At 39.2% G+C, this 9939-nt stretch overlaps 1 long non-coding RNA gene across 1 annotated transcript; it reads right to left on the bottom strand.

The window, feature by feature from the left end:
- Positions 1 to 7270: 7270 nt before the first annotated feature.
- LOC116093004 lies at positions 7271 to 9117 on the bottom strand. The gene is made up of 2 exons (XR_004119589.1): positions 9016 to 9117; positions 7271 to 7928 (listed from the first exon to the last, which is right to left on the bottom strand). It is a non-coding gene; the product is annotated as an uncharacterized LOC116093004 (long non-coding RNA).
- Between the last annotated feature and the right edge of the window lie 822 nt (positions 9118 to 9939).

Raw genomic sequence — 9939 nt, forward strand, 5'->3', positions numbered from 1 at the left:
CTCTCTCTCTCTCTCTCTCTCTCTCTCTTCCTCTCTCTCTCCCCAAGCCAAATCTAAAAGTTTAAATTCTTGCTGCTCACAGTGTGGTGCTCAGAAAGACTCTGAAGTCATAGGCATAGAGGAAAGGATGGCATTACAGATTATAGACAGTGTATCAATGATGCAGAAGAGCAGATGAACACATTTACAAGTTTATTTTGTCTTTGTGTGTTTGTGCATATTTGTGTTTATGGGGGTGCACATGTATGTGTACACATGTGGAAGCAGAAGGCAATTCCAGTGTCCATCATCAAACACCATCCACTTATTGTTTTTCTTGTTATTAAGGCAGTCTTTCACTTGACTTGGTCCTCACAAATAGGCTGGGTGAACTAACTAGCAAGACTCAAGGATATTTCTATTTCCTGATCCATTTATCCAGGACTGGGGTTATAAGCCTGTGTCCCCATGCCTAGCTTTGCCTGTAGTTTCTGAGTGACAAACTCAAGCCCTTGGGCTGGTGAAGTAAGCAGTATACTGATAGAATTGTCCCTTCATCCACAATATTTACCTTTTCTGGATTTAAGCTTTCTTACAAATTACGAAAACATTTTGAAGACTTGAATCATGAATGATACTAAGTTATCTCACATGTGAAAAAATTTTGTCTTCTTATCATTTTAGAGGGTGAGTTAATAATGATTTATATCAACTAGATCATGAGTGTTTGAAAAATATTTTATAATGATATTTTGCAGAGTTAGGTTTTGTTCAGTAACAGACACTAATGAGAGAGGGGAGAGGGAATAGAAAGAAAAAAAAATATCTGCGAAGCTTCACCAGAAAAGGCAGGTATCCCACTGGCTAATAATGCAAAATTCTCTAATTATTCTAAGACCATTAAGCTGCCTGGCCTACTTAGTTTCCATAAATATGCATCTCTGAGTGTGTTCATTAGTAAGACAAGAATGTGTAATGAGCAACTAAATAATTCTCCTAGAAACTAATCAGTTCATACAGTTGTCTTTCTGGAAAATGATGACAGCAGAAATCATTCTTAATGGTAAAATCTTAAATGGCTGTAATATTCTTTATGGTCCTATGGGTAATTTTCAGGTTACATTTTTATAGTACTGTGAAATCTATAACTAAGCTCTGTACTGCTTAATTTGGCCTTCTTCACAATTTGCTGTGAAAATTACAATTCTATAAGGAACATCAGGATGAAGTCTGTGTGCCCAGTGTTGACATTAAGCTAAGGCAAAGGACTTAAGAAAATAATACTGGCTTACTTCTCCTGTAGGACATGCGAGTCTTCATCAGCATAGTAGAGCATCTGGTAGCCACGGATCAAACGGGCTAACACATCTACTTATCTTTGCTTCCTTTGAAATCTTTGGACTGAATGACTTTTTCCACTAAGCGTACACCTTCTATGTAGACTTATCCCTACACTCCACTCCACACTCAAACCCCTTTGCTTTTTCTTTCCTGTAATTACTCTGCAGTGTGGCTAATATAAAGCTTCCTCATTCCTCTAGTTTCCTCACCTTTTCTTGTCTTTCTCTTTGGGCTGGATTCACTTCATCTTCTCCTAGACTTCTCTTCCCCCATCTTCATTGCAAATTATCCCGTGTTGAAGTTGCTGCTTCTCTGGGCCTGAAGCAGAAGAAGTTAACTCCCTGCTATCTTCTTGTCCCACAAACTATGTCTTCCCAACATGACCCCAATGTCCATATAGTTTAAAATAAGCTTTCAAAAAAATAAAAAATAAAATAAAATAAAATAAGCTTTCCCCAGAATTCATGATAAAGCATAGGATCAACTTCAGCATCTTTTTAGTCCTTGGGTAAATGTTAGTTTCTTCACTCCTCTCTTCTGGGTCTTCCAAGTCCTATTAATTGCCCTGTTTATTTTTATACATCAACCACAAAAGTGGTTTCTTTTATATCATAACATAGCTATCTATGTCTCTCTTTCCTACTAGGATAACACCTTCAGAGCAAGACTACTTCAAAAACGCTGGTGACCTTACATTGCCTTTCAAAGAGCTGCTCATCAACCACACAGCAGCACAGTGATGCGTGTTCACTCTTAGATCACCATGACCAAGAACAACATTGCCTATAATTTATTAATCACCAAGGGGCCCTGTGCACAGATGGAACTGAGTCAGGAAAAGAGGCATAATCTGATAAAAGTGAAACAATACTTGTGGTTTTGATGGTTGGTCGTGACCGTCAGCTTAACAGAATTTAGACATACTTTAAAAACACCTCTGAAAGGATTTGTGGGACACTCCCAGAAAGGATTAGTTGAAGGCTGAGCTTGGTGCTATCCTTGCAAGATATTTAGTATCTTATCTTTTTCTCATCACAAGTCCATACAATCTCAAACTGCCTACCATACTTGGACCAATACAGTGATGCTAAGAACATTATATAGATCATTTGTTCCATTCTCTTGCAAACCCAATGCTATGAGCTATACAACTGCCACCAGCTTTTAGTGAAGAAACTGAGTCATACATAGTTATGAGTCATGTAATAAGGAAGCTCCAGGGCTGGAGGGAATTCAAAGCTACACCTTTGAGTGCACTTCCTCCTATAAATCTCCAGAAAGAATAACCTGTTAAAAGCCACCGTAAATTCCAATCCAATTTAGGAGGTAAGAGGTACAAAAGGTAAGGGAATATGAAAGTAGATACTTGCACTATAAAGTAAAGGTGCTTAGTTAGAATTCGAAGTCAGGTCACGTTCAAGTCTTGGCTCTTATTTTCAGTCCTATAATCACAGGCAGGTTGAATCAAATAAAGATGATACTGTTTAATGTATAGAATCATTTTCTAGGCTTAGATGGAAAACTATAATGAACATTGATGTATATATTGTAAGCATACTGTACACATGAGGCAGTAAATAATAGCATCTTTCCTATAACCTGGGGAGATAAGGTAGGATTTTTGTGGAGGAGCTGGAGCATTGCAGTTGCAACCCTGATACAGCCAATTTATCCACATCAGGGCATGCCATGTCTACACAGAGATTCTGTAACCATTTTCATTGCTTCTGGGAAGGTCTAATGCCTAAAGATATCCCAGAGAGCAATGCTATATCAGTATTTCAAGATTAGTCGTGAAATGCAATGATGAGAAGTGTGTGGGGAGAAGGAGTTATCACTTTGCAAAATCGTCTTCGTCTTTAGCATTAGGCAGAGATAATGGTCTTTGCAGCAGTCTTTACTGAGATCCCGTCTGCTTGACAATCTGAATACATTTTAGATATACTGGAGGACACCTTTCTGCATGTATATAACACAGTCTCGTCATGGATGGCACTTATCTTCCTCCCACACCACCCACCTCTACCTTCCTTCAGCCAGGAAACTGTTGCACTTTCCTGTCTTTTTGTTTTGTTTCTGCCTTTGCTTTGTAAGCTATTGGATTTCACTAGGGTCTCTCCCAAGGCATTTGTGTGGAACTGTCCACTGAAGCATGAGTACCTAACTCACCAGCAGCTCCAGCACTGAAGATAATGATTTCCCTTCCTGAAGAAGCCCTGGATTGCCATTAGTTTCCCTGGGTGTAGCCCCATGAGCCCCACCCCCATGTATAACTGTGTAATGGCTCAGTCTTACGCAATGTCTGCGCAGGCAACCATAGCTGGGAGTTGATGAGCACCCTGACCTTGCCATGCCCAAAAGGCAGGGCTTCTTAGATGCTGCCATTGGCTCTTACATTTTTTGTCTGTCTAAATTTTTTTAATAAAAATATATTTAATCCATTATAACTATAGACTGTTAGAATATGACTCTCTTAGACTGGTGCAACACAAACCACTAGTCTGTTTATTTTTCTTTTTCATATTTAGTATCACAAACTTTATTCTACATTGGAGGTGGGTTTTAGTTCTACATGGGCTTACTAAATGGAGTAGACTCAGTGGAAATATACTCAAATAGAAAAGATACATGGTAAAGAGAGAGGTAGAGAGACATAAGTCCATATCATACACAAGCTTGGCTGCCAAACACAAAAACAGACAGATTATCTACTAAATGAAAATTTTACTATAAAATAGGTTACAGTAAGAGTAGCAGATTGCCATTAAATAGATTCTTTAAATCAATTTTACAGCCTTTGTTTTCATCTCTTTTTCAGTGTTTCATCTCCACTTGCTATTAAAATAGAAAAAAGGAAAAAAAAATCACCCCAGCTCACTCTCCTATGAAAAATGCTGCCATTTCACCTTTGTTTATGGCAAAAATTCTGTGTAAGAAAGAAAAGAAAAAAGGCGCAATAAAGGAGAATTCAAAACTTGTAAAAATCAAAGTTCTGCAGCAAACTGCACTTTAGAAGATTGAAAGCTCTAGTCCCAGGAAAGAACACCGCCACAATAAATACTTCTCCCAGAACATGGTGCTCCGGAACACAGTGCTTCTAATTAAAGGCCCAGAAGATGGGGGCTCTATTTCTCCATGGCAGGAGCAGCAATTGTGAAATTAATATTGGAAACCCACCCAACATCAAGTGTTTCAGGCACAGTTAGAGAAGTCATCTTCAAGGAAGCAGATGGTGCTTTCGAAAGCATTGTCTCTGCCAAATGCTGCCATAGAGAACATATTTCAATTACTCAATGCATTTTTGGTTTTCCACTTTCCAAGATAATGTCTTCTCGCCATCTGAAGAAATACGAGATTCTTATGGGGAAGCCATAGACATTCACTCTGGAGTTAGTTAGGGAGACATACATATTGAGAGCCAGACAGAAATTCTAATGGCATTTTCATCTCCACTGATGGTGGTGGCAGCCGTTAGCTCTGCAGAAAGCTCATCTGTCTATAGAGAAAACTTAGCAGTGGGGCTGCTTGGCCATACAGCCTTACCAAGTGGGTTATTAAATTTTGGAAAGTAAGGTAATTCTTGAATTAAAGTGAGACATAATGCATGGATTTGACAGGAAGTAAAGGCAGAAACATAAGGGGGTCACTTAAGTTTCTGTCTTCAGAATATTCTTGAGTAAAATTTAAAACTGAAATAAAAGTATCACTAAGGTTCCTACAGGTAGTTTACATTGTAAATCAAGGAAGAGGAAGCACAAGAAGGCAATGAGCTTTGCCTGATAGAGCTGTTATGTTCCATGCAATGGCACTGCATGAACCCTTGAAGTATAAAGATAGCATTACTAAACATTGCCAGGAATTTTTAAAGATAATGGATGATGGCATAATATAGATCAAGCATGAATCTGTCACTCACACATCTGTTATACCAGCTGAGCTCAGCAATGCACTGCCTGCTTCTGGTGTTGGGAGGGTGGTGGAATTTTAACATTTGCTTGTATTAAATATATTTCTCAAAGGAATGCAATTTGTGTTCATTTACTTACTCGTTAGTCATTTGTTTTCCTATGCATTGTTTAAGCAGTCATTAAGATAAGTCATTAGGATAAGCTGAGGATTGTTGTACACTGCTACAAGAATTCAGTGTGGTAGTATCCAAGAAAGAGTACACAGCGACTCCTAAACTACAGTTGCAAGGTTAGAAAGGAAGATACATTGAGTGACATTTTATGTATAACAGAACTCAAATGTTGATTAGGTAGAAGGAAGATCAAAAACAGAAGGGAGAAAGATTATGCAGAGGAAATGGTCTATGTTATGATATAAAAATGACAGTTTTCATGATAGATAATGCCAGACTCAACATTAGAATGTAACATGATGCTGGGCATTGGAAAGACTGAACTGGTCACTGGTTTCCCAGCAGTTCAATCCTAGGTAGATTTGAAAATGGCCCAGGCAGTTTTGAAAGATCCACTGTTTAGCCCCATCCTAGAGCAATTACATAAGATCTATCCCTGCAGGTGGAATTCAGACATGAGCACTTTTGTTTTGTTTTGTTTTTTCTTGTTTTTGTTTTCAAGACAGGGTTTCTCTGTATAGCCCCGGCTGTCGTGGAACTCACTCTGTAGACCAGGCTGGCCTCGAACTCAGAAATCTGCCTGCCTCTGCCTCCCAAGTGCTGGGATTAAAGGTGTGCGCCACCACCGCCCGGCAACATGAGCAGTTTTTAAAGCACCTTAAATATTTCTGTGTGCAGCCACAACTCCAACTACTAGGTGGAAGGGAACCTGACTTAATAGTAAGGAAAAATAAAGAAGAAGAAGGAAAGGATGATGAAGTAGCCACTATGGGTTTATCCTAACTACTTTACTGTGCATGCTCAAAGAACAATGTATTCTCTTTTATAGGCAAGCACTGTATCTCAGAGCTGTAGCCCTTGTTTTGGTTTTGGGGGGGCATTTTAATAAGGAAAATATTGTTAGAAATCATTATTTTACAGCCATCTTTAGTAATAATTGATCCAGGAAAAATGGTTATCCATGGATGAGGGTTCTCAGGAAATAGAATATTTGCACCATCTCAAAGTAGCTCCCCAACAGATTGCTTCCAATTACAGGGGAGGAAGAGCTTTACATTGTAGGAGTTACCAAAGGTAACACCACCAGTGATGGGCTGCACTGGCATTACGTACATTCAAACGTGAAATACTTATCATCACATCCTCAATAACTCTGTAAAAATACCTGAGAAGGAAAAATGTTCAGGGTTAGAGTTGGGGAAGAGTGCTGCAAAATAGTTGCTTTGGGACATGATAGGACCACTGCACTCATGGGGTCACAGTATATAGTATATAAGCCTTCCTCCCCACAAAAAAATGATCAAGCCAGTTAAAGTTCAGGACAAATGGGGAGAAGGTTCCAAAGCCCTGTCTCTGCTGAGCAGCCTTTGCAGTTGAAGGCATCCAAGGTAGGGAAGGGTCAGCTTTCTTCAGGAATGTGCTCCCTAGTACGTTGCTCAGTCTCCAATCCACCACATGGATCGGCATAAGGACACATCAATGAGATTCAATGGTTTGTGGAAAACAGAAACTTTGACCAGGTCTGGTAGGAGTGAGGCCTGGCAGAAAGTGGAGGGAAAGTAAATGATTGAAAGGATCAAAATACAAAATACAGTGTTTACATGCATGAGAATATCAAATAGTCAATAAAATACCATATATAACCAAATTGAACCAAGAACTGATAAGCAGGCAGGTCAGATTCTATAAAACACACCCTGTCTTTGAGAAAGTCAGTGACAGCAAAAAGTTGAAGAAAACTTGAGACTGAACATGTGTTAATGGTATGGTGGATTCATGAATCTGGGATGACTACTTGAGAAGGTATGGAGACAATTGGAGTAGGAATGGTAAAGCCCCCCCCCCACACACACACACACAGAGTAATGATTTTAGGATAAGGGTCATGATACATGATACTTAGAATATTTTTAACAGATCTGATAACAAATGACAAAATATTAATAAATTCACACACATGTGTATTATTATACTTTTCTGGTTTTTTCACAATCTGTTTTATGGTTTAATTTTTTTTAACTTTAAAGTAGAAGAAAAAAATAGACTTCAGCATTTGGCTCGAAGTCAAATGGACAACTAGCAGAGGTGCGGAGTTTATCCTCACTAAAGAAGTTGTGGTCTCCCCTCAGTGTGGCTTTCATACCTGGGAGTCTCTGAATGCCTTCTGCCCCTGCCAACGTATCCTTCACTTCAATGGTAACTCTCTGTGTTTAGTCTATTATTCAGCACAACCTGCATTTTATTAACACTGGTTGTTCATATTCCCTCATGAATATGGCAACAGTGGAGAGCAGATGGTGGACCCACTTCAGTCCTGTAACCAGTCTTCATTTTCCCATGTCCAGAACTCATAAGCTCCTTCAGATTTCTTGGAGTTAATGTAGCAAGAGGAGTTTTCATAAAAGTCCAAATGTCTAAGCATTTCTGAAGCTTGAAGAAAGGCTTTGGAGCCAGAAGTGAGCTCTCTCCTCTTGATGATCTGAGAACAGTTTGAATTCACTCCCTGACATTTTCTTTCCTCTCTAACCTGCAAAAAAAAAAAAAATAGCACTTATATTTTGTGTAGGTTATTGTGCCCACAATAAGTAAAGACAAACTGTTTCCTGTGTTTCTTTGTAGGTAGAAAGGACCACACCACACAACTCTCGCTAATGGAAAATGTTGGGTGAAAGTGAAAGTATATTTTAATTAATAATATATAAGATAAAAATAATCATAGTAATGCTAATAAAATCAAGTTTTCAGTAAAAAAAACATTCTGTTTATTTAAATATTACCAAGTATTGTTATCTGTAATCTAATACTTTAGTAACCAACACAAGCAATTATATACATACAGATTACCATTCATAGTAAAGGTATGGCTGTAATGATTTTCCTGTATTTCAGTGTGTTTTGTATTTCAAACCTATCAGAAGCATCTAAGCATTTCTGAGGCTTTTGAGAAACTAACTTTCTTTCTTTCTTTCTTTCTCTCTTTCTTTCTTTCCTTCTTTCTTTCTCTCCCTTCTCTTCCCTTTAATGTGTTACCTGGGCACCATCTGTTCTCTGAGGGCTTTGTTTTCCTTCTATGTATAAAAAGAAAGTCAAAGCTAAATCATGAGCTCTCCATCTTCCTTAGTTATAGGCAGGATGTTAGGAACCATTCTTCTCTGAATCTAAAGAAGCTGCTTTCCCCGTTTCTGGGCACAGGGATTGCAGAGAGTAGTTCTGAAGCTCATAAACATGTGTAGTAGCAGAGAAAACCCATGTGTACAAGTACACTGAAGGGCTCCTCCTATCTGCACTTCAGTGGTAAATCTAAAAGTAAAACTACACAACAGAAGACAAGACATGAGAAAATATACTTTGGAGGAAGTGAAAGGATTACGAGAATACAGTGTTTTAGCATCAGGAAACCTAATCTGAGCACCTGTCAAAGTTCTCAGAGACCTGCAAAACACTGCACGTTGCCGATGAGGCTGTTTGGCTTAGAAAGTACAAGTTACTCACAGAAGGAACTAATGGGAATTTCTTATCAATGTCTGTGACTAGAAAGAGAGACTATGAGCAAATACCAGGGAGAGGAGAGGACAAGGAAGAAATAAAAAAATCCAGGGAAAGTAAAAGCTTACCACATAGAGAAGCTGATTCACACTTGAGTTTAAACACCATCCTTCAACCCTTGGGGATGGTTGGGAATTGGAGCATTTTAAGTCAGCTGAATATTTTTTTCTAAATGTAACTTGAGCAACATTTGAGATGAGTTATGAGTGTGTGTGGGTGTGTGTGGGTGTGTAGTTTGCATATGCCTGTTTTGCTTTTCCAGTTTCAACTGACACCTTGCCCTCTGACTGACGCTGACTGACCTCACCCCTACTTGTGGTTTCAACTTCCTCTTACCACTGGTTCCAGTGTGTGCCTTGTTGCTTTCAGTCTTGTTTCTTCAGCTCCCCTCCCACTACAGACCAATCCTTAGAATTACACAGGGTAGAATTTACAGCAAGAATACTGAAGTCATTCTGCCACCAGTAAGTTAGCAGGTGTCCTCTCCCTCTCCTTGGATGAAAACTGTGGGTAGGCATGACACTCTTGGCTTGGTGCTGGCATTTTGTGTATTCCTTGGCTCTCGGCAGCAGACATGTGGGGGTAACAGCCAAAGTTAGCACCTTCTAGTTTTACAATTCTTGTGAAGGTCTAGCAAGTCATGAATCCCTAGTACTTGGGTATAATGGGTACTATAGCTCCTAGGCAGGCTTACATACCAGAATTCCTCAGTCTGTACCCCCAATCAGTGTGGTAGCTTTTTATAAGACTAGAAGTCAAGTACTAAACTCTCACAGTGTTAGATCTCCCACATTGAGTGGTCTGAGACTGAAGCCTTAAGGCCTGGGCATCTCCCTGGAACTCGCCCAGTGATTAAGATTTTATTTGACTATTTAACTCTGTGCAGCCTTCTATACTTCAGCCTCAGCTCTCTTCCTTCTCTTGACATCTCCCTACTCTTACTGCTCTGGCAAGTAAGAGCAGTATTCAAACTATGAAACCACAACTCTTTA

The sequence above is a fragment of the Mastomys coucha genome, unplaced genomic scaffold (assembly GCF_008632895.1).
Source record: "Mastomys coucha isolate ucsf_1 unplaced genomic scaffold, UCSF_Mcou_1 pScaffold16, whole genome shotgun sequence".
Taxonomy (NCBI): domain Eukaryota; kingdom Metazoa; phylum Chordata; class Mammalia; order Rodentia; family Muridae; genus Mastomys; species Mastomys coucha.